The 22,281-nt window shown below is 45.2% G+C and overlaps 1 long non-coding RNA gene across 4 annotated transcripts in view; it reads right to left on the reverse strand.

Annotated features, from left to right (window-relative positions):
• Positions 1-20,890, reverse strand: part of LOC146871812 (uncharacterized) — an 85,027-nt gene extending 64,137 nt beyond the window's left edge. The window contains exon 1 of one of the 4 annotated variants that reach the window (XR_014959609.1): positions 20,759-20,890. This is a non-coding gene — a long non-coding RNA (uncharacterized LOC146871812). The remainder of the gene's footprint in view (positions 1-20,758) is intronic. The other 3 variants (XR_014959608.1, XR_014959611.1, XR_014959610.1) reach the window with 3 other exon arrangements.
• Between the last annotated feature and the right edge of the window lie 1,391 nt (positions 20,891-22,281).

The raw sequence follows: 22,281 nt of genomic DNA on the forward strand, positions 1-22,281 counted from the left end.
AGCTGGTTCAGCTTTATGCATTTTGGCCTGTGACCTGGTCACAGCAAATACCTCTGTAGGTATGCCCAACATCTCAGCATGAGTCCATAACTCTACTTCAGACCAGGCTTAAGTCTCTAGATCATTGCCCAAGAGACATTCGACAGGGAGGTCTGCACTGACTACTACCTTCTTGAGGCCAGTTACCCCTCCCCAGGAGAAATTCACAACTGCCAGACTATGGTTGGTCCTGACATTGCTTGCATTGGTAACCTGGTACATTTCACCCAGGATGATCTGCCCAGGGTCCACAAGATCCTCTGCCACCATGGTAACACTAGCACCTATGTCCCTGAATGTCAAAGCCTGTTTGCCATTTATTATAGGCTGCTGTTTGTATTTGCCCATATTACTGGGGCTCACTAGGAAGGACATATCAATGTCTCCATCACAAATCAGCAATGCCTGAGTGGGTACTCTGACTAGGCCAGAGTCCACTTCAGAACCTAGGGTCAACCCTACTACACCCTGATTCTGATTACCACCTCCACCAGTAGCTGCACTAGGGGGGACAGTTGCCTTTGGGGCAGGAGTGGTGGTGGTTTGGTCTTTGGACTTGATACAGTCAGAAGTCCAGTGCCCTTTCTGTTTACAGAATTTCCACCAGGGCTTCTTTTGGCCTTTCCCTTTGTTAGACTGTGAATCCCCACCAGATGCAGATTTTTGGGGCCCTTGTGAAGACTTCTGGTCTTTTGACTTATCCCCACCTTTCTCAGAGCCTTTAGGATCTTGCTTCTTAGTGTCATCCCCTTGGTTCTGGGTTTTCTGCCTCAGCCTGGTTCTGACCCATTTGTCTGCCTTCTTCCCCAATTCTTGGGGAGAGGTCAGATCAGAGTTCACCAGGTACTGATGCAACAACTGGTTTTGGCAATTATTAAGGATCTGTTCTCTCATCATAAGATTATACAATCCCTTAAAATCAGTAACTCTACTACCAACCAGACAACCCTCCAGAGCCTTGGTTGCACAATCAACAAAGTCAGTCCAGTCCTGAGTCTGTGCTTTCTGGGTGTCTCTGAACTTCAACCTGTACTGTGCAGTGGTTAAGCCAAACCCATTGATTAATACACTCTTCAGGACTTCATAATCATCAGTATCCTGAGGAGCTTGTCTCTACCTTTATCAGAAAAGGAGAGACACAAGATTGCTGCCCACTGTTTCTGGGGGATCTGTTGTATTCTATAGGCCCTCTCCATAGCAGTTATCCATTTGTGGATATCATCCCCACTCTGGTAGGGAGGAACAACCTTGGACAGGTTCCTATGGTCTGGAATGTAATCTCTGACTCTAGGGACACTGTTGCTGCCACCAGGGGGGGTTCTAACCCTTCTTTTCTAGAAGCTCTCTGGAGCTCAAAGGCTTCTCTATCTAATGCCAACTGCTTGGCCTTGAGGGTAACTCTTGCTTCCTCATACTGTAGCAGTTTGTACATTCTTTCAGAGGAGGTTTCTCTTCTAGGAAGATATAAGTTCCTCTGTTGTGTGGTAAATAATTTAATTACCGGGACTTAATTTGATGCGGAAAATCTATAACAATAGCTCAGTAAAATAAGAGGCAGAATCCGTGGTATTAGAGGTTCGGAACGGGCTTTATTCCAGAATCAATTTAAATTGAGGAGCTCCATATTCCATCACCACGAAGGTTCAGGAAGTGAAGAACGTTACTTTATTGATAAGTAATCATTTTTATACAATAGGCATTACAGTGAAACAGATGGAGGAGGCGTAACAATTGATAGTAAAGATAAAGCATACATGCGTAGCTAGAGTGGGTATAACTGGGCGTAACTAAAGAACGTCATCAGGTATGATGTCATAATAGGGTGGTTCCATGAAAGAATTTCGCAATGTCAGCAGAAATACTTGGCAGAAATGCGCGCGCAGCAGCATGACGTGTGATTGACGTGCAACTAGGGGGTGAAGGGGACTTGACATTTAGCTCTACATGTGGCGACAGAAGTCTGGAGGGTCAAGTCAACCTAATCCCAAATCATATCTAACATCCTATGTTTAGAGAACTATGTTATCCAAAAGAGAGGTCTCTTAGAGTAGAATCTTATTCTATACTGACTATACTGACTATACTGACTGTTAGTGCGTGTACAAGCGTCTAAGTGTCTACACTAGATGCGAGGGCAGAAATCTTCCATAGTAACAGGGCTATGAATTACTTGCATAAAGACAGAGAAGCCGGGCCTTTTGCTCGGTAGCTGGAAGAATGTTTACTTAAACTACTAGACAGGAATGCATTGGGTAGGGAGCGGAGCAGATAATTTCGAAGGTGAAATACAGTTTTTGGCAGGCAACAGGCTGATGTCAGGCACCGTTAGCCGCGCAGAGAATGAGGACAAAGTTCATGGATACAGATGCGAGCTCAGACTGAATCTTTCAGAGGCAGAAGGCAGGAAAAGCTTGATGGCAGAATCAGGGCCTACTTGCCTGGACTGTAAAATGGCATAAGTGAACCATATAAAGCCGGTGGCCTTTCATACTTAGGAATGGAATATCCAGCCCATTCATGGCGGATCTGAAAGAGGACATGTTGGCGGTGGACGCACATGTGTTTGCGTCTTCATAACTGGAACTGGAGGGAACATACATGTACTTGTGATTTATACATGAAACCGTTGGGGTCCAAGATAGGGGACATAACTGATCAGGAAAATCCATATTTCCACATTCCCTCCTTGTCCCCTACTTGCCCGTCAAGAGATATCAATCTTCATTAATCCATCGATCTGTTCATATAGCATCATTTGTTCTTCTTTCTTCTTCCGTGATGAATGAAATCTTGGTGGTGGAATACACGATGTGGCACACAGACCACAGATCGCTGGTCCACATTGTAGACATAGACAGCAACTGAATAATATGAGGAAGCCAATACCTAGGAAGGATAGGACCTTCCATCCAAAGGTAGATAATACACTCCAAAACCAACCGGACCAAGTCCAGGTGCCTGGATTCTGGTGTATCTGGCTTACAATCTTATGAAGGCTAGTTATGGCTTTATATACAGATGGCGAATTTTCTGGTATGAAAATGCAACAACTTGATCCGATGACCCTACAAGCTCCGCCCCTATCGGCCAGGATGACGTCAAGGACAAGACGATTTTGAAGCACAACAATCCGCATAGCAGACTGCTCTTCTGTTAAATTGCCTAAGGCGGAAATAGTTTCATTCACTACTGCTTCAAGGGTTCTGGTTAATCTACGTATCAGCTTACTATTGGTAACTGTACCTATATAGGGAAAGAGACCTTTATTGAAATCTGTATATTTTTCCCATGCTGTCTCAGTGTAATCGACTATTGGGAGATCTCTCCTTTCTCTATTGTGTACTAAATGAGTATTTCTGTGATAATCAGGAGGAGCTAGGAAAACAGGTGGCAAAAGGAATCCGATGTAGCAGGTACCATCCCAATCTAGTGGCAAACGTATGTATGCCGTCTGACCACATATGAAGTAGGAATGGCGGGAAGCTCTAAATGTAGACTTGCCTTGATCACTAAATTCTATTACAATGGTGCATCTACTATGGCCCATATGTATGGAACCATTCTTTCTTACACATAATTCACCTTTAACTGGAAATACTGACATGGCGGGCAAAATTGGAGTAGCTTCGGATTCGACATTCAGGATCATGAGATTAAGCGTAAAATTACCTAATCCATATACTTCATTTTCTAGATCAGTTCCTGTTCTTTTGGGAAGTCCCTCCTTGTTAGGGTGACAGACTTTGAGTAAAACTAAGTTCAAATTTCCCCATACCCAGTTATTCTGGTAAACTGCAGAATTCGAATCTAGGGAATTAATTAAACTAAACCATGCTCCACAGGAGCCGTTGTGTGTGAACGGGTATGGAAAGAGAGGTAGAATTCCTTTATAGTTCTGATAGGGAGGGAGTCGGCCACATATCCAACAATTTGTAGCATTGCTAACCTGATGGGAATGATGTAACATACTAATAAAAGTGTTATTGCGCAGCGCAAATCTATAGGACAATTCATGCGGAGGTAATTCACTAAAAGAATGTTCAGCAGTAATATTGTAAACATGTCTAAAAATAGGATAATATATGTGCAACAATATACTTGCAGTAATTATTAAAAGACTTAAGAAAAACAAAATTAATAACGTCACTGTGCAATGACTACGCAGTGATTTACAGTACGCATGTCGTTTCAACTTTATCCTTCTGTTTCTTTCTCTATACAGGTCTAAGGGATACATGTCAGAGACAAATTCGACCGATTCACCTTGGAGAGGACTTAAACAATCAAATTGCCTGACTTGTTAGACCGAAGTTTTAGTTTGTATTGTTCATGGTTACTCAGTTCAACCAAAGGAAGTTTAGAGTCACTCGGGGAAGACACGCAAGGTGTGTCGTTTACGTCTGACGGTAGTCCATGAAATTTCTTGATATGACTTGAATGTATCCAGCCTTTTCGTCCTTCGATCTTTACGGCTGTCCTCGTCGTTAGCAATACGAGTTGAGGCGACTTCCACCTAGGATCCAGCTGAGACTTCCGATCAAAGTTCCTTACTAGAACTAAATCCCCTGGAATTACGTCATGGGGTTTCACCTCGGTGTTGTCGGGAAAGGCTGCAGCTACCTGTGAACGACAAGATTGTAGTGCAGACATCAAGGAAGCCAAGTAATCTGTCAGCATATTACAGTCAATATCAGTTATTTTGCGTGGTATAGGCGTCCCCCACATATTTGGTGGTCTACCGAAGATCACTTCATAAGGGGATAGCCCTGTTCGAGAGTGTGCTACCATTCTCATGTAAAAAAGTGCAACGGGTAAGGCTACTACCCAGTCGACACCTTTCTCTCTGCATATTTTGGACAATCTAATTTTCAGGGTCTGGTTATGTCTTTCCACGAGACCTGCTGCCTCGGGGTGTCGGACACAGTGAAATTTCCACTGATAGCCTAACAAAAGTGAAACGTGTTTCATTAATTCGGATGCGAACGGCTGGCCGTTATCTGAGTAGACAACACGTGGTAAACCGTACCGTGGGAAGAATTCTCGAACTAACTGTTTGGCAGTAGTCGGGGCAGTGTAATCTGAAACCGGGTATGCCTCTGTCCAACGGGAAAGAGCACAGACAACTACGAGAACATATTTGAATCCTCGACATCGTTCCATCTGGATATAATCCATCTGGAGGACTTCAAAAGGGTGATCAGGAGGCTGAAATCCACCCTGTTCTACGGGAATGCTTTTACCTGGGTTAAACTGACAACAGATCATACAGGTACGGACTTTTTGTTTAGCTGCTGCTCGTAAATGTTTGTTGAACCAAATGTGTTGAATGCTGTCTAGCATAGCTTTTTCTCCTAGATGTGCTGGACTGTGTACAGTGTTAATAACGACTTGGACCATTGAATCAGGAAGGAACCACACAGATTTTTCCTTCGTCATCCATCCTTGATCCGTTTGGATCCCTCCTAATTCAGTCCATTTCTTTATTTCGTCTGGTGTAGCATGTGTCTGTATGTCTATTACGTCAAGAGCGGGATCCTTAACCATCATGCAATGTGTTGGTGTCGGGACTATTGTCTTTGTCATGTCGGATGTTTGAGTTTGAGCAGTCTGTTTAGCTGTTCTGTCAGCTAGATCATTGCCTTGAGAAATGATATCAGTAACTTTCGTATGAGCTTTACATTTCATAATTGATATTGCAGTGGGTAGATGTATTGCATCTAATAAGGCATGAATAAGGGGTCCGTGCTGAATGTGGGCACCGTGAGAAGTTAAATAACCTCTCTCTCGCCACAGCACGCCGAAATCATGTACAACTCCGAATGCATAACGTGAATCAGTGTATATGTTGACTTTTTTATTTGTGGCTTGAATACAGGCTTGTGTCAGAGCGATGAGCTCTGCTGCTTGAGCGGACAAGGTATTTATGCAATTTGTTTCAATGATTTCAGTGTCTGTTGTGACTGCATAAGCGGCCACTAGCTCTCCTGTACCTGTCCTCATACATGAACCATCTACATACAACGTCAGGTCTGGGTCTGACAATGGGACGTCTGTCAAATCTTGTCTGGGTTTCGTCATGATAGTGATAACTTCAATACAATCATGTGCAAGTGGGTCTGTTCCATTTATAGGTAACAGTGTGGCAGGATTCAATGTACTACAACGTCTGATTTCTATATGTGGCTGAAACAATGTTAATTCGTAACCAGTAAGTCGTGCTATAGTCAAGTGTTGTGTTTGTGTGCGGTTCAAGAGAACCTCTACTGCATGTGGTACTTGTACTGTCAATGGATGTCCTAATACTATGGCATCGCTTTGTCTGATTGCTAAAGCTGTTGCTGCCACTGATTTCAGGCACGCAGGCAAAGCCTGAGCTACGGGATCTAATGTACTAGAAAAATAAGCACATGGTTTGTGTGATCCTGCTTGTTCCTGTGTGAGTACTGACAAGGCAGTACCTTCGCGTTCTGTAACGAAGAGTGTAAACTGTTTATTGTAACATGGTGTTGCTAAAACAGGTGCTTGGCATAAGGCTTTCTTTAGGCTTTCAAAAGCTTGTGTATGTTCCTGAGTCCAAGGGAGAACAGTCGATGTGGCTGCCTCCTGTGTTGTCAATTGAATGAGGGGTTTTGCTAGAAATTCATACTGAGGGATCCACTGCCTACAATATGAAGTGAGGCCTATGAAAGCCCGCACCTCCTTTTGTGTCTTGGGTATTGGCATATTAGCAATTAGCTGGATGCGATCTGGTGTAAGCTGCCTTCCCTCCTTGGACAGCGAGTGACCAAGGTAAACAACTCGCTGGACACAGAATTGCAGCTTAGAAGGGGACACCTTGTGCCCCTTTTCGGCCAAAAATTGTAATACCGTCAGTGAGGCTTTCTCACATTCAGGTTCGCTTCTAGCGGTGATCAGCAGATCATCGACATATTGAAGCAGGGCAGTGTTGACTGGCATGTGGATACTGTCGAGTTCTCGTTTCAGTGCTTGGCTATAAATGCTGGGGCTTTCTGTAAATCCTTGAGGTGCGCGTGTGAATTTAAAGCTTCGTCCATTTAAACTAAATCCGAACAAGTATTGGCTTTCCGGATCTATTGGGACGCTGAAGAAGGCATTCTTGAGATCAATTACAGTAAAGAATGTTGCTTCGGAATCAATGGCTGTCAGTAATGAAGAAATGTCTGGGACTACGGGGTATTGTGGTACTATGCATTTATTTAATTCGCGCAGATCAATAACCAATCGATATACTGGCGGGGCTGTTGGATCGGTTCGTTTAAGAATCGGAATTATCGGGGAATTACATACATTGGAGTCAGTTTCCACAACCACTCCTTGGGTAATAAGCTCGTCAATGATTTGTAGTAAAGCCACTACAGCATCTGGGGGTAACTTGTATTGTCGCATTCGTGGAAGTACCACTCCTGCCTTTAGTGTGACTCGATATGGTGTAATGTTCATGCAACCAACATCTGTAGGGCCTTGTGCCCATAAATGTGTCGGTAAAGTCTGTAGTCGGTGATCCATGTCTCGGGACACGTAGTGCCCTTTGAAATCACGTAAAAATAATCTTACTCCTTCTGGAGAACAACATATAATAGCTCCTAGAGCTTTCAAAGTTTTTATGCCTAACAAGTTTTCTGGACATGATTTAGTAAGTAATAAATCTGTAGTTCGTGTCAAGGGACCAATCGTAAGTGGAAGAGGCTGTGTTACTTCGTTAATGATAGGTTTTCCTGAAAAGCCAAGGGAAATATTCTGTGTGCCTGAGAGGGGTGCCCCTGGAACTTCACTACGTTTTATTGTTGTTCGGCTTGCCCCTGTATCGAGTAAGAATTTTCTATCTTGACCTAATAGTTCACTGTGTACATAAGGTCCTTCTTGATCTACAGGGACCTCAATAAGGGGTAAGCCAACTTCCCTCTCTTGGCTTTTTCATGAGTATCGTTGATAATCAGGATAGTCATACTGTGCGGTCTGATACATCTGTCGGGTCGTTGTTTGTGTGGCAGCAATAGGCTGCGGTGGTGGAGCTGGCATAGACTGTTGCGGAGCTGGCATGGACTGTGCATGCTGCGGAGTTCCTTGTTCATTCTGATCCTGTCTAAGTGGCCGTGGTCTTTCTTTGGTGTTACCTATGGCGATATTATGTTTTAAAACGGGACAATCGTGTACATAATGACCTGGCTGTTTACAATAGTTGCACGTCCCTTTAACAGGACCTGTTGAAACACTGGACTGTGTTATACCCTTCTTATGACCGTCAACTGGCACTGTCTGGGAAACTAGCATTTTCATTTTCGTGTCTTTCATGCGTCTATGTTCATGTTCTTGTTCTTCTCTAATTCTATTGTGATGGTACTGTAGCATTTGTAACATTTGTGACGGAGTGTTACCTTGCCAGGTACTCTCGAACTTCAATACTCTATTCTTAACTTGGGGCAAGGCATTTTCAACTAACTTTGTCACAAACAGATGTGGATACGACTCGCTACTTGCTTTTATTCCACTATTTATACCAAAACATTTCTCAAATCGGGAATAGAAATCACTAGTGTCTTCATCTGATTTTTGTTTACAGGCTGAGATTGCACCCCAGTCTTCCTTTTTCGTAGTTAATAAACGTGGCAGTACCTGTACTAGTAGACCTGGTAGTGCTTTGATCTTGTCCCCGAGCCCTGAACCTGGACCTCAAGCTTTTTCTTCGTTTTCTAATGCTGTCCAATCTATCTTCTGGTCTCCCACCTCCCAATCCTTTTCCTTGAGTTTTTCGTAAATGCCCGCAGGCATTAATACCTTCAATATTGTCATAATGTCGGGGTAGGTATATTCTCCCATGAGTAACATATCTTTAATTTCACGATGGAAACCTGCTGGGTCTTTATCATGACTGGGTACCACTTTCTTCATTTCTAATAGTTCTATTTTAGATATGGGTGTGTATACAAACACACGTTTAAACTCATTGTCATCACCCTTTATCGGGTGCACTTCGCGTAAGGGATTCTGTCTATCCATGTAATGCGTCGTTCTTTCCTTGATGGGCAGTGAGACATGTTCAGGACATACAAAAAGGATGTACTGTTTTCTGGATTCTAGTATTTCTCTAATTAACTTAGTACCGGAACCTCTCCATTTATTCGTGAGTAATTCAGTCAATATATCAGGTAAGGGGCCAGGATCCGAGTGTTGGCTTTTATATAATATAAGGAGTTGTTGAATCATATAGATACCAGCTAAACGCTGTTCATCTGGGGCGAGGTTCAAAAACGTATGCACTAGTGTATCATCACCATATTTTCCAGGACTGTCAACCCAGTGAACGGCTGACCTGGCTAATTCTTGTTCGTCCATAGAATCGAGTATATGATAACCCCTTCGTTCTCGGAGTAATTTGTCAGCGGCTTGGAATGAATGTTCGGGGGACCTTATATTTATTATAGGAGTTTGGAATTTTCTGTTATTATCTGGACGTATCGGACATATCGGATCAGTAAAGCATCTAGTATTATTGCAAGACCTTCCTCTACCTACATAGGCCATTGTTTCTAACTGTCCTGTGGGCAGTTCTAATTCTTCCTCATCCTCGGTTTGTTCTGGTTCGTCTACTGCTAATCTTTCCTCGTGTATTCGTTCTATTTCTTTGCGGATCTTTCGGCTCATAGCTACTATACATGATCGTTTATCGTGTCTCCCCTCTGATATATTCTTACCCCATGTGGTGAGAATCTGCATTTCTTCCGGATTTACCCCTGGTTGATCTTGATTTCTGATCACACAGTTTATGAGGAAACGTAACAGTTCCCCCTGGATTTCCACTTTTTGGTACTCCATGGCTCTGTTAATACTCTCAGGGTCTCGCCCTGACTGAACAAAGTGATATATATTTTCTAAATGTGCAGTCATTCCTGGTAGCTTCCCTAAATATATTGCAGCTCGTCGGATACGTAATGATGCCAGCATCATTTCGTCCCCTTTTCCGGGCACAGGGTCATATCTACAGTCTATTAGAAGTTCCTTGAGCGTGTTGGGAGTTACTAGTTTGGGCGTACGTTGGTGGGCTAATTCTTGAAAGGAAAGTTTATTTACTCTGGGTGGCGTGGAAAAAATGTTTGATGTACCTCCGGTAGCACCACCTGGGGTGCTGGATGTGAAAGGATTCGTTGAACGGGATATAGCAACCATAGGTGTGGATGCGGATGTAGAAACAGATGTGCTTGCCGGAACTTGTGTCGGAGTTTGCTGTTGCAGAGGTACAGACGAGGGAGGGTCTTGGCGTTGAACCCCCTCGGCAGACGGTCTATGTGGCGCAGCATTAGCATACTCGGGAGCTGCGTCGTCTAAATAAGAGGAAAGAAAAACATCTTCTGCGGTTCTGGGATGCCCTTTGGGATGTGCTTTTATCGGAAACAATGGGGGTGGCAAGTCTCTTGGTATCTCCGGGGTAGCCTTAGGTAGTCCTTCGGCCAGAAGAGGATACATACCATTCACAAGGGCATTTCTTTGTCTGTCTGTTTGTTCTGACTTTACTCGAGTACCTTCTTCACTTAATACACTTTCTCGAACTTTATTTGAATTTTCCTTACTTTTCTCTTCCTGTCTGAGCGCTTTTTCTGTACGTCTATATGATTCTTTACGCCATAATTCAATGGCATCTTTCTGTGACTGTCTAGCTTTCTTTTTCCACAATTCTTCTTCTACTTTCATAATGCAATCTGCATCCCAGGTCCCAGTTGCGGGCCACCTCTGACTTTCTGGTAATTCCTTGGTGTAGTCTACCCATAGATCAAGAAATAATATGGCGTCTAGGCCATGTTTATGATACATGAAGTACCCTGGAGTGTCCCTAGGAGGAATGGGAACAGCTTCTTCGAGTACCCCTTTTCTGGTTTTGATCTGTCTTAATTTCGAAAAGAGCAGCATATTGAGAACTGATCTGATACCTAATTTTGAACACGTTTAATACCATAAAACACAATAATGAACAGTCATTCACACCACAATATACAGGACGTATTTAAAACATTTTAACATTTTAACATTTAATGAATAAACAATGATGGTCATTTAGGGAACTAGTCACTAAGCATAATACTCGATACTAACTAGGTAAATCTGAATTATATACTAGACATACTTGATATACTGCTAAACAGTACAGATACACTGCTGAAACAGTGCAGACCGGATTTGTGTACCCAAACCCGTCTTGACCGGCACAACCTATGTGCACGTCAGAACGCCTCCCCGATAATGGTACTCACCGGGTAGCTCGGAACGGAAGGCCTCGGAACTGAACTGAACTTGAACCGGACTGGACTCGACTCGGAACTTCGGAAACTTCGGAAACTGGTGGGCCTCTGTATACCTCGGATCTTGCTCTCTCAGCTAGGCTCTGGTCGGGATACTTCGCACTTCTCACCGCCTCGTCTGGGTGTTGATCGCAGCCTCAGTTACCCCCGCTCGGCAGGAGGGAGATACAGGAAATCCTGTGGGTACGCGTTGTTGTCCGTCCAGCTGTGACAGGAGACCGGGCCTGCAACGCACCGCCGGCGCGTGAGATGAGAAAGTGTCCCTGTTCGGGCGCCATTTATGTGGTAAATAATTTAATTACCGGGACTTAATTTGATGCGGAAAATCTATAACAATAGCTCAGTAAAATAAGAGGCAGAATCCGTGGTATTAGAGGTTCGGAACGGGCTTTATTCCAGAATCAATTTAAATTGAGGAGCTCCATATTCCATCACCACGAAGGTTCAGGAAGTGAAGAACGTTACTTTATTGATAAGTAATCATTTTTATACAATAGGCATTACAGTGAAACAGATGGAGGAGGCGTAACAATTGATAGTAAAGATAAAACATACATGCGTAGCTAGAGTGGGTATAACTGGGCGTAACTAAAGAACGTCATCAGGTATGATGTCATAATAGGGTGGTTCCATGAAAGAATTTCGCAATGTCAGCAGAAATACTTGGCAGAAATGCGCGCGCAGCAGCATGACGTGTGATTGACGTGCAACTAGGGGGTGAAGGGGACTTGACATTTAGCTCTACATGTGGCGACAGAAGTCTGGAGGGTCAAGTCAACCTAATCCCAAATCATATCTAACATCCTATGTTTAGAGAACTATGTTATCCAAAAGAGAGGTCTCTTAGAGTAGAATCTTATTCTATACTGACTATACTGACTATACTGACTGTTAGTGCGTGTACAAGCGTCTAAGTGTCTACACTAGATGCGAGGGCAGAAATCTTCCATAGTAACAGGGCTATGAATTACTTGCATAAAGACAGAGAAGCCGGGCCTTTTGCTCGGTAGCTGGAAGAATGTTTACTTAAACTACTAGACAGGAATGCATTGGGTAGGGAGCGGAGCAGATAATTTCGAAGGTGAAATACAGTTTTTGGCAGGCAACAGGCTGATGTCAGGCACCGTTAGCCGCGCAGAGAATGAGGACAAAGTTCATGGATACAGATGCGAGCTCAGACTGAAGCTTTCAGAGGCAGAAGGCAGGAAAAGCTTGATGGCAGAATCAGGGCCTACTTGCCTGGACTGTAAAATGGCATAAGTGAACCATATAAAGCCGGTGGCCTTTCATACTTAGGAATGGAATATCCAGCCCATTCATGGCGGATCTGAAAGAGGACATGTTGGCGGTGGACGCACATGTGTTTGCGTCTTCATAACTGGAACTGGAGGGAACATACATGTACTTGTGATTTATACATGAAACCGTTGGGGTCCAAGATAGGGGACATAACTGATCAGGAAAATCCATATTTCCACAGTTGGACAGATTCCCTGCCAGAGTGATATGAGTGGTCAGATTCCCTTGAAGGGGACCTAGGCCTCTCTTCCACTCTGTCAGTTCTCTTGGGGAGAATTCCTCTGTCCTTTTCAGATCCCTGTGGATCTGGCCCTTCAACCACAGAGTCCAGGTCATACTGATTTTTATCATCTGACCCAGAGACTATGGCTGACCCACCACCTGATTCAGACCCCTTAGCTCCTAGAGCTAATTTCAGATCATCTGCTGTCAGCAGATCTATCAGGTGTAGTGTGGAGGGACTCTGTCCTATCCTCAGGTGCCTTGCAGCACACATGGCTTTCAAGTCAAAGAATGTCATGTCCTTATACTGAGGCTGGGTGGCCCCCTGGTTCCAACCCTTAAGGACATTCTAGTGTTGTACTACCTACACTAGTTTGTGGCCTACTGATCCTAGCTTGAGCTGTAGCAAGGGTGTGCTATCCCTTCAAACACAGCTCTAAGTTCAGTAGAACTTGTTGATACTAAGCTTGACTTTATATGTACCTTGAGTACCTTTAGTGGTTTTCATTTAGTAATTCAAATAGAGATTTTCTGATAAAACAATGGCAAGCTGTAATACCCCACGCTGCCCACCAATGTGAGAAGTTGGCCTGGTATATGCTGGTCACTAGTTAAAGTGGCCAACTTGCACCAGTACAATTCGACTCTTATGGTAGATAGGTTTAAGACAACCTTTTAAAGAAAGCTATCCTAGTGGTAGCTGTGGAGAGCAGCCTTCAGGCTAAGTTTCAGATGAATGTAAAGCAGCTTGTTTTACCTTATAATCTCTTGAATCACTAAATGAAAGAACACCACACAGGTATATATATAAAATATATATGTATTTATTACTAGACACACTCTACTAATCTCTTTATGAGATTAGAAGTCAAGGACATATGCACAAATCAACATTTCACAACAAATTAAGCACTTATATGGCTGGGGCCCTAGGGACATACCAGACCATATACTAAAAAACAGGTCTAAGAAGAACAACTTGTGAAGGGAGAAGGCCTATGGTCTTCAGAAGCGCTGGGGCCTCACTAATCCACCCAAGGCAGGTAAGTAAAGGACCCACAGGAGACGCATGCAGTGTGAGAACACAGCCGCGGATCCCAATAGACTTCAACGGAGCAAGTCGCGGTTGGAATTTTAAAGTTTTAGGATACTTCGGGAGAGTCTACAAGCAAGTCACTTACAGGGTAAGTAGTTCTAGAGCCAACAGACACAGGACCACTGGAGTACTCGAGTTACCTCACCCAGGGAAGCCGGCTGCATAGGTGTCTTTTGGTGTCGGGTCGCGCCGTCGTTTTCAATGGGAGCCAAAGAAGACTTGCTGCTTGTGAAGACAGGAGAAGTGTCCGGTGGAATCCAAGGCTGGATTCAGAAGAAATAAGATCTGAAAGCAGAGGAGACAGTGTTCAAAGTCACTAGCCAGTGACCCAGGGCCAGGAAGCTGGATGCCCACAGATGTCGGGTGATTTCAGGTGATCACGGGTGTCTTGACTCTTCAGCCACGAGGTTCAGGAGGAGTCAACAATGACCAGGAGCTGGATTCGGAGTGTCCCACAAAATCTGCAGCTTACTGAGGTGTCGGCAACTGGATTGGAGCCAACAAGCCTTGGCAACAGCAAGTCTTGTGGAAAGTGAAGAAAGTCAGCAGTGCAGACCAGCAAGGTCTGAGGGACTCACCCAGCATGGGTAAGTCAGAGCAGTCCTGGGGCAACCAGGGGAGCCCTTTGAATCTGTAGAAAAGTCTTCAGGGGACCCACAAGCCAACCGGCAAGGGATCGCAAAGATGCCTTGTGAGGATTCACTTCACAGGAGCCCACAGTCACTCGGGACAAGGTAGGCCTCTGATTTTTCAAGGGAAATACTGCTGGAGGCTTGGACCACACGTGGTCCAAAGCACAAGTTCATAGAATGTCGTGAAGGGGTTGCACTCGACAACAGTGCACAGTACCCAGGTATTGCTGTTCCTCGTTACTCGTGGGGTCCACTCACCTCAGCTTCACTGGAGACTCACAATAGCCATCGAGAAGTCAGGTAATCCACTACCAGGGCTGCAGGAACTTCTGACTCCAGCGGGAGCGGGAAAGTTTGCGACCGTTGATGCAAAATTTTGGTGCCTGCCAAGCAGGGAAGTCACTCCTTGACTCCAAGGGAGATTCTTCAGTCTTCCAGAGGTAGTTGAACGTCGAAGGTCCAGGATTCTTCTTCAGAGTGTCGTCCAGGGATATCTAGTTTGCAATGGCAAGGGTTCCCTAACTTTTACTACAAGGAAGGGAGGGACTAGCTCTATGACCACCCACTTCCCTTTGTCCAGTTTTGTGCCAGAGCAGGGGCTGGTAGCCCCTGAACCGGTTTGAGCTGGCATATGTTGAGGTTAATTTGGCACCGCCTATTTCAAAATCTTGCAAAACAAAACTCAAGATAAAATGCTTAATTTCTGCCCTCCCATTACTCTCCAAGGTGGCATTTTAAGGCACCTTGTGGACAAATTTCATATGTTCCTCTTGAAGATGACACATGAGAACCTGTCCAAAGTTTGACTGAAAAACATTTTTTATAACTGCCCCTTACAAAACAGAGAGGTGCCCTTTGTGAATAGGGCTCGAGCGTCTATGTTTTAACTGTGCCACATCAGGAGCTGTGCCTAGCTGATTTGTTGAGCGTTGCTTATTAAGACAATGGCAATCAAAAGTCCTCGATACACAGAAACACACAGTGTTGGTTAGGTTATCTGAGCTGATCGGGTGCTTGGACAGATGCAGCTTCCTTATTACCACTGGATAACTAAACTTACACCACAATACCCCGGTATGGAATTGTTCCATGGCCCTTTCCGCATGGACCCTCTATGCACAGTATGCATTGTTATAAATTTCCACAGTCCCCCGACATGCACATTACTAAGAGTTTCCATATGTTTCTGTATTAAAAAGATTTATTGCCATGAGTTTCCTCCATGCTCCTGCACGTAAAGCAGCCATTGGCATTGTAGTTTCAATGATGCCAATGTGTACAATGTACATGCCAGACATTGAGATGAGTTTCCCTATTTCATATGTGTAACGCATAGTTGCCATAGTACTTTCCACACTGCTCGGTATACAACACACACACACTGTTGTGCTCATGTTCAAGTCTCCCACAATGAACAGCATGCACCCTGAAAGTGTGCTCATAACACCGTGTGCAAAGCATGGGTTCATCATCACTCCACACTTCCTTCAACTTGCTCAGTGTGCTCAGCACACATCACCACGTCACTATACTGTGCACTGTCACAGGAGCATACGCTTTATATACCGCTAGAGCAGAAATGGTGAATGCATGAATGTGTACTTCATATAAATGGCACAAGGTAAACTGTTTATGTGCTGCCCTGCACGTAATGCACACATTCATTTCATGCTGGTTTCCTCTTGCCCCGATTTTAAACTGCCCAGTAGTCAGATCACACTACCCAGGCCCCAAATTCACTATACCCGATCCAGTAACGATGGAAGTGGGCTGCAGGTAGCCAGTCCCATGACCTATTCTAGGGGCCAGCCTGGGTCTGGGAAGGGAAGAGCTGGGCTATGTCTCCCTGATGGTCCCTTGTTGAATGTCCACTATCACAGTCGTGATTTCTTAATTAGATCAAAAGAAGCACAAATCCCAGTATTTAAATTGTACTCATTCAAGGCCAGCAGACCTGAGAGCTCTGTACATAAATCTTGTATAACATAACATGCAACCACTCACCGAAAATGAGCAATAACGTACATGTAACTGCCTGCTAACCCCAAGACATCCGTGACAGCTGCAACCGGTCAAGGTTTTTAGCCAAAAGCACTTTAAATATAGAGTTGGGTTTATAGCCTTGTTTATCAATTTAAAAGTGGAACTACAAGTCCCAAGATGCTACGGGCTAAAAAGCCATACCCGTCTCCAGGCGTCACACATAATATGGGGATGTTAGCACCTATCAAAAGCTCGCCCACACGATGCGCAGCGAGCCCCCACAGTAAACGGGAGACATGACGCCAGAGAACCCAGAGACACAGCATTGCCCTGAAATGGGAGGGGAGAAAGGGACACACATGACATTTATCGTTTTTACGACACCACACACATATAATGGTAATGCTCGCCGCTGGCAGGTGTGATCTACAGTCACGAATTTGGATCCTGGCAGGGCCAGCTTAGCCTTCCATCCTTGTCAGGTCACCGCTGTTACTTTTGGAAAAGTAACACTTGTTGTTTTCTGCGACTAGAAACTAGAGACGTAAGTTATAAAGCGCTACACAAAACACGTTCATATTTTACAACCTCTGTGGGGTCATAGGAGCTGGTACCTGCAGTCACACTCACAAGCGTTTAGTTGAAACCTTTCTGCTTGCTCTCAATGACTTAAATACTGTGACATGCCCCCAGGATAAGGACAGGTGTTTATTTTAGCGTCTGTTCAATCTTAACTCTTTCCTGCTCCCTGCGGGGGTGGGGGGAGTGGGGGCTCTTGTAAGGGCTCTCTCACTCGTGTTAAATTCTGAGGTCTCCAAAGCCTGTGAGTCTTTCACTTCCAACTCAGCTCATATCCCCCAGCAGTGTAAAGGGATAACAAGCAGCCAGCATATGAATCCACTTAACGTCCTGTAGGTACATAAAATAGGCCCTCGGTTCGGCTTTGCGTTGGTCCGAAAAACACCATCATGATATGGTCCCTGGAGCGCAAAGAAAACTTTTTTTCCATATCACCCTTTCTCAATCCTTATACCTTTGAAGCCTGTCATCGCTGTCTACCGGAAAACACAAAACAAGCATTGGCATAGCCAATAGGTCTCGCCTTTGGGACCTTATAAGTGTTTAGCATAACTAAATACTTATAAGGTCCCAAAAGCGAGACCTATTGGCTATGCCAAGCGGCCGTGCGGCCGCGAAAGTGATCGCGATCAAACATCAAAGCGGCCGTGCGGCCGCTAAAGTGAAAGCAATCACAGTGAAGCGCGGCGCGCGCGCCCGCACTCATGCACTGTAGCTCTAGGCTGGCCTGGTAGGACTTTTTGGAGCCCTCTCAAAAAGTCTCGCCAGACCAGCGCATGCGCTGGGTCAGGCGAGACCTAAAAACAAGCATTTGCAATGCAATAGGTCTCGCATTAATAAAGTTTGAGCTATTGGCATTGCTAATAGGAATGCAACACCAATAGCTCTAACATTCAGTAATGCGAGACCTACTGCATTGCAAATGCTTGTCATAAACTAGTCCTTAGCAAGTTGTGCATAGTGAGTAGACCGAACCCTCCTTTTAAACGAGTATAAGCTATTGGCATTGTAAATAACAATCCCTTTTATTTATTTGTTTTAAAAACCAAAACATAAATAAAAGGCATTGTCATTTACAATGCCAATAGCTCAAACTCCAGTAAATGTGAGACCTATTGCATTGCAAATTCTTGTTTTTATTGCTGATGGAGTGCGGGGCAGGAGGCAGCTACACCTTTGGCACTGCATGCCCTCCCTCATCCAAGATGCCTAATATTCTGTCAGCAATGAGGCCAGTGCTGGCTACGTCATCGCTCTTTTTTTAGGCACTTTTGTTTTCTTTTTAATAACTTTCTGCCTTGCTGCACAGTAGCCGGGCTAAAAACATTGACAAAGGCAATAGCTCACATAGGTGAGACCGATTTGCTTTGCTAGTGCTTGTTTAGTTAATCCTAGTAAAGTCTGCACTGTTGGATGGTCAATGAATTTCTACACCACCATTTAAAAAAGAAAATAAATGTTCATTACCTTTTTTCATTTATATAACGCCTATTAACCCTTGCGTGGGTAGCAAACACTACATGAAAGCAATTACAAATCGAGACAATTTGTGATTTCTGCCACCTTGTGTACTTTAAAGCATCCAGAACTTTCAAGGTCAGAGGCCTCTCTTTCATATCAGTGCGAGTTGGCAAACATGGTTTCTCCTTTAAAACAATAATAACGGTAAAGCACATGGAATGTCATAATTTGAACCGAACCCCCACCGTGGGGTTTTTGTCTTGGGATGTTGTGAATAGCCTGTGACCTCTACCCCTCCTGTAAGGACAGTGTAGGAGAAGCTTAACGTGTCCCTCGAGAAAAGACGGTGTTTATTCTTGTGCTCCAGAGTCGTACTTGGGGCAGGCTTTCCCTGGAACAGCCACCCACAGAGCTGCAGCCCGGGCTAGGGCACACGACGGAGAGAGAGAAGAGAGAGAGCGAGAGGGAGGGAGCAAGGGAGGGAGGGAAAGAGAGAGAGAGAGAGAGGGAGGGAGAGGGAGGGAGGGAGGGAGAAAGAGAGCGAGAGAGGGAGGGAGGGAGAAAGAGGGAGAGAGAGAGAGAGAGAGAGAGTGTGTGGGGGGGCATCCTCCAGCCTGGTGGGAGCTCTGATCTCTCACGTTCCTCTGAATGCATGTGAAGATTGACACATATGGAGGGTCTGGGGCGTGTTATGTAATAAGGAACAGACTGTCGTCGCACAGAATGGAGAATTTTATGTTTCTGCACTTGCTGTATCTGCAGAGTTATTATAACTCAAACTAGCGAACATGCTTTATGTTATATAACCATAAAATGCAGTTTTATAACAATGTGAAGCACCATACCAATCCGGCCGCCTGAATGCTATTAGCTGGAGACTTCAATGCCGCACATAAAGAAGCCAACACTAGTGTGGTGTCCTGGGTGAGATTTCTATGTGAAATGCAACAGAAGCGGAATCCGTTTTTTTAGGCTTAGCCTATAATCCTGCCAAATTCCTCTTCGCAAGTGGAGAGGAAAAAAGTGAAGTCTGCCTTTATTTTGCTGAAACTTTTTTCGGGTTAGATTAGCAAGCCAATATAATCAGGACGCATGCCATGTTTCGCTGCACGATACCGCCTGCCCTTTGCCTTTATTTTTATCTATGGTAGGCAGCATATCATCAGAATACACGCCAAGAACCGCTTCGTTTTACCGAGGACTGAAACAAACGAGGGTAATGAGAATATCTCCGTGAGCCTTGTGCTCGGCTGGCGCCTCGGGCATGTTTACTACGGGAACACATGGGAATGCAAAGCCATTAATCAAGCAGGATGGCTCTGTCTCCCTTCACGCCCAGGGAGGAGGGAGATGGGAGCAGAGCATCAAAGGGCTGGGTGAGAAGGGAGGGGGGAATGCAATGAGCAGAGGAGCAGCTGTGCACGTGCATGTGATCTCGTGCACTCAAGGTTTAGGCCAGCCAAAAGACTGGGTAGCACTTTGAAAATCCCACATATAAAATGTCTCTCCGAGCCTTTGGCTCACGAGACCTAAAGAGACAGCTGCCAATTGGCTATATGGCGTGTGTCGCTCATTCAGCTGGCCCTGCAACAGCGCATTGCTTTCTGGAAATCGTAGTCTTACTTTCAAATTAAGAGCTAACAAAGTCAAACCTAAACTTACAGTACTATTTAAAAATGTCATACATGACATGGGAGTATTTAATTTTGTAATGGCCCACAGCTCAAAGAAACTTTTTCCGAGCCCCTCCCCCTCCAAACTTGATCTCAAGTCCGGTGTGAACTTAAGTGCGAAGTGACCCCTGTCACAGGTGACATATAAGCAGTCCTGTTTTCTTTTTTTTTAAATACCTAAAACACTGTATCGTGGGGGGTTTGAGTCCAGACTTAGCAGCGTTTATTTCGAACCTCTAAGACTCAGAAGGCAACGTATTGTTGACCAACAGGTCACCTTAAAAAGCAGACATTCGAGGAAGGGCCTATGTTCATTTCCGGACAGGTGCTCGGGATCTCTCTCAAAAGAAAGCAACCGAAACGCAGTGACCTTTTATTGTTCAAAACACTAACAAATCTAACTCCAGCCCTGGACGTTTTACCGTGTCACACCGCTCCCAGAAGCCCCTTGATGACACTTACCTGAGGCGAGCAGAGCCAGTCCCAGAACCTTGAGGTGGGACATCACTCCCGGGCACGTGAACGGCAGGTGCCTCAACCCCGGATGCAGCCACTTCTGAGTCCGGACACAGCACTGGCATCCGTACCCCAACCAGGCTGTCAGTCAAGGAACCTGCTCTTCAGGTTCTGGCACGAGGCCTATCTGAACTTTGCCTCTTCTTTAGAGGAGTACCACCTGACACAGAGTATTTTTAGTGTCTCGAAGCTCAGCCGATGCCCAACCCTTTCACTTAATATGTTAACAATTGCCCGTACCCACTTTTGTCTACACGAGTCCGCACCTTTGCTTCTCCTGTTTTATCAAGAACAGTTACAACACGCATCACTCCAGGCACGTCCAGGCAATCTGGGAAATAGCTTCACAAACTAAACACCTAAGCAAGGGTGAAGAATGGCAGGCTGCGTAAATGTTATGGTACCAGGTGTGCATAGCGATGTATTGTCATTTGCATGGCCTCGCGGTCAGGCGCGCAACACCCATTGGACTCACAGGGCTTCAGCCCCCCCCCCCCCCCCGTCGTGTGTCAGCCGGGATGAGACACCTTCCCGGCGCACACACAGCCGCACCCGAGCACTTCACAGGTCTTTAAAAGACCATTTGCATGTTAATGAGGCCTCGCTTTTGTTTCACCCTTTCTAAGAGCCCCCGCAGCTCCACTCTGCCTATGGCTTAAAAGATTCAGCCCCCCCCCCCCGAAATTTTTCTTAGCCCCCCCCCGAAATTTGGCTCTAGTTGCGCCTCTGCTCGCGGTGCCATGTTCGCTTTCTATTAAAAGTATTCTACTTATTTAAGGAATACTTTTGACCTTGATGTAATTAGACTAACCTTGTCACTATACGAGGTGCCTTTGCCGGAACAGGGGATTTCTGTGCCTTACCTGCCTTCTAGCTGCCACTGGGGCCCAGACGCTGCGTGTCTCCCCTGCTGCCGCTATTTGACATCGCGCGGATATCGCAGGGGGAGACTACAGCTCCCAGGTAGCTTTGCGGCCCAGCTGATGAGAATTATCGCGCCCGGAGGCGTTTAAAAGACTGAGGCTCCCTCCGCGTCGTGGACGCGCGCGGGCGGCGCCGAGCGAAGCCCGGGCAAAGGGCGGGCCCTCTGTGGCCCTCAGAGGCCAGAGGAGACTGGGCTGGGCCCCCCTATTTATATTTACGCTCGTAAACCTTTGTTGAGTATGAACTAGTCGATAACGGAAATAGTAAGCTGATCCGCTTAAGACTCTTCATTGGTTGTTTTGCAATCTGTTACCTTTCGATTTATTTTCTGTTTGTTGGTTATTACTGTGACTCTTCAAATACATTGGCCGTAGTACCCATCATGACCTTGCTTGTATCCAAAGAGAAATCGATGGTGGGAGGAGCTGTCAACCGAGGGACACTAGATAACTACGTTATTAGGGCTACTACTGGAATTGATAGGGATATCGCTCTTGACGAGCGACGGGCCGAGAGACGTCGTTCTGTTGAGTCAGTCAAGAACA

Source organism: Triturus cristatus, chromosome 1_1 (genome assembly GCF_964204655.1).
Source record: "Triturus cristatus chromosome 1_1, aTriCri1.1, whole genome shotgun sequence".
In the NCBI taxonomy this organism is placed as follows: Eukaryota; Metazoa; Chordata; class Amphibia; order Caudata; family Salamandridae; genus Triturus; species Triturus cristatus.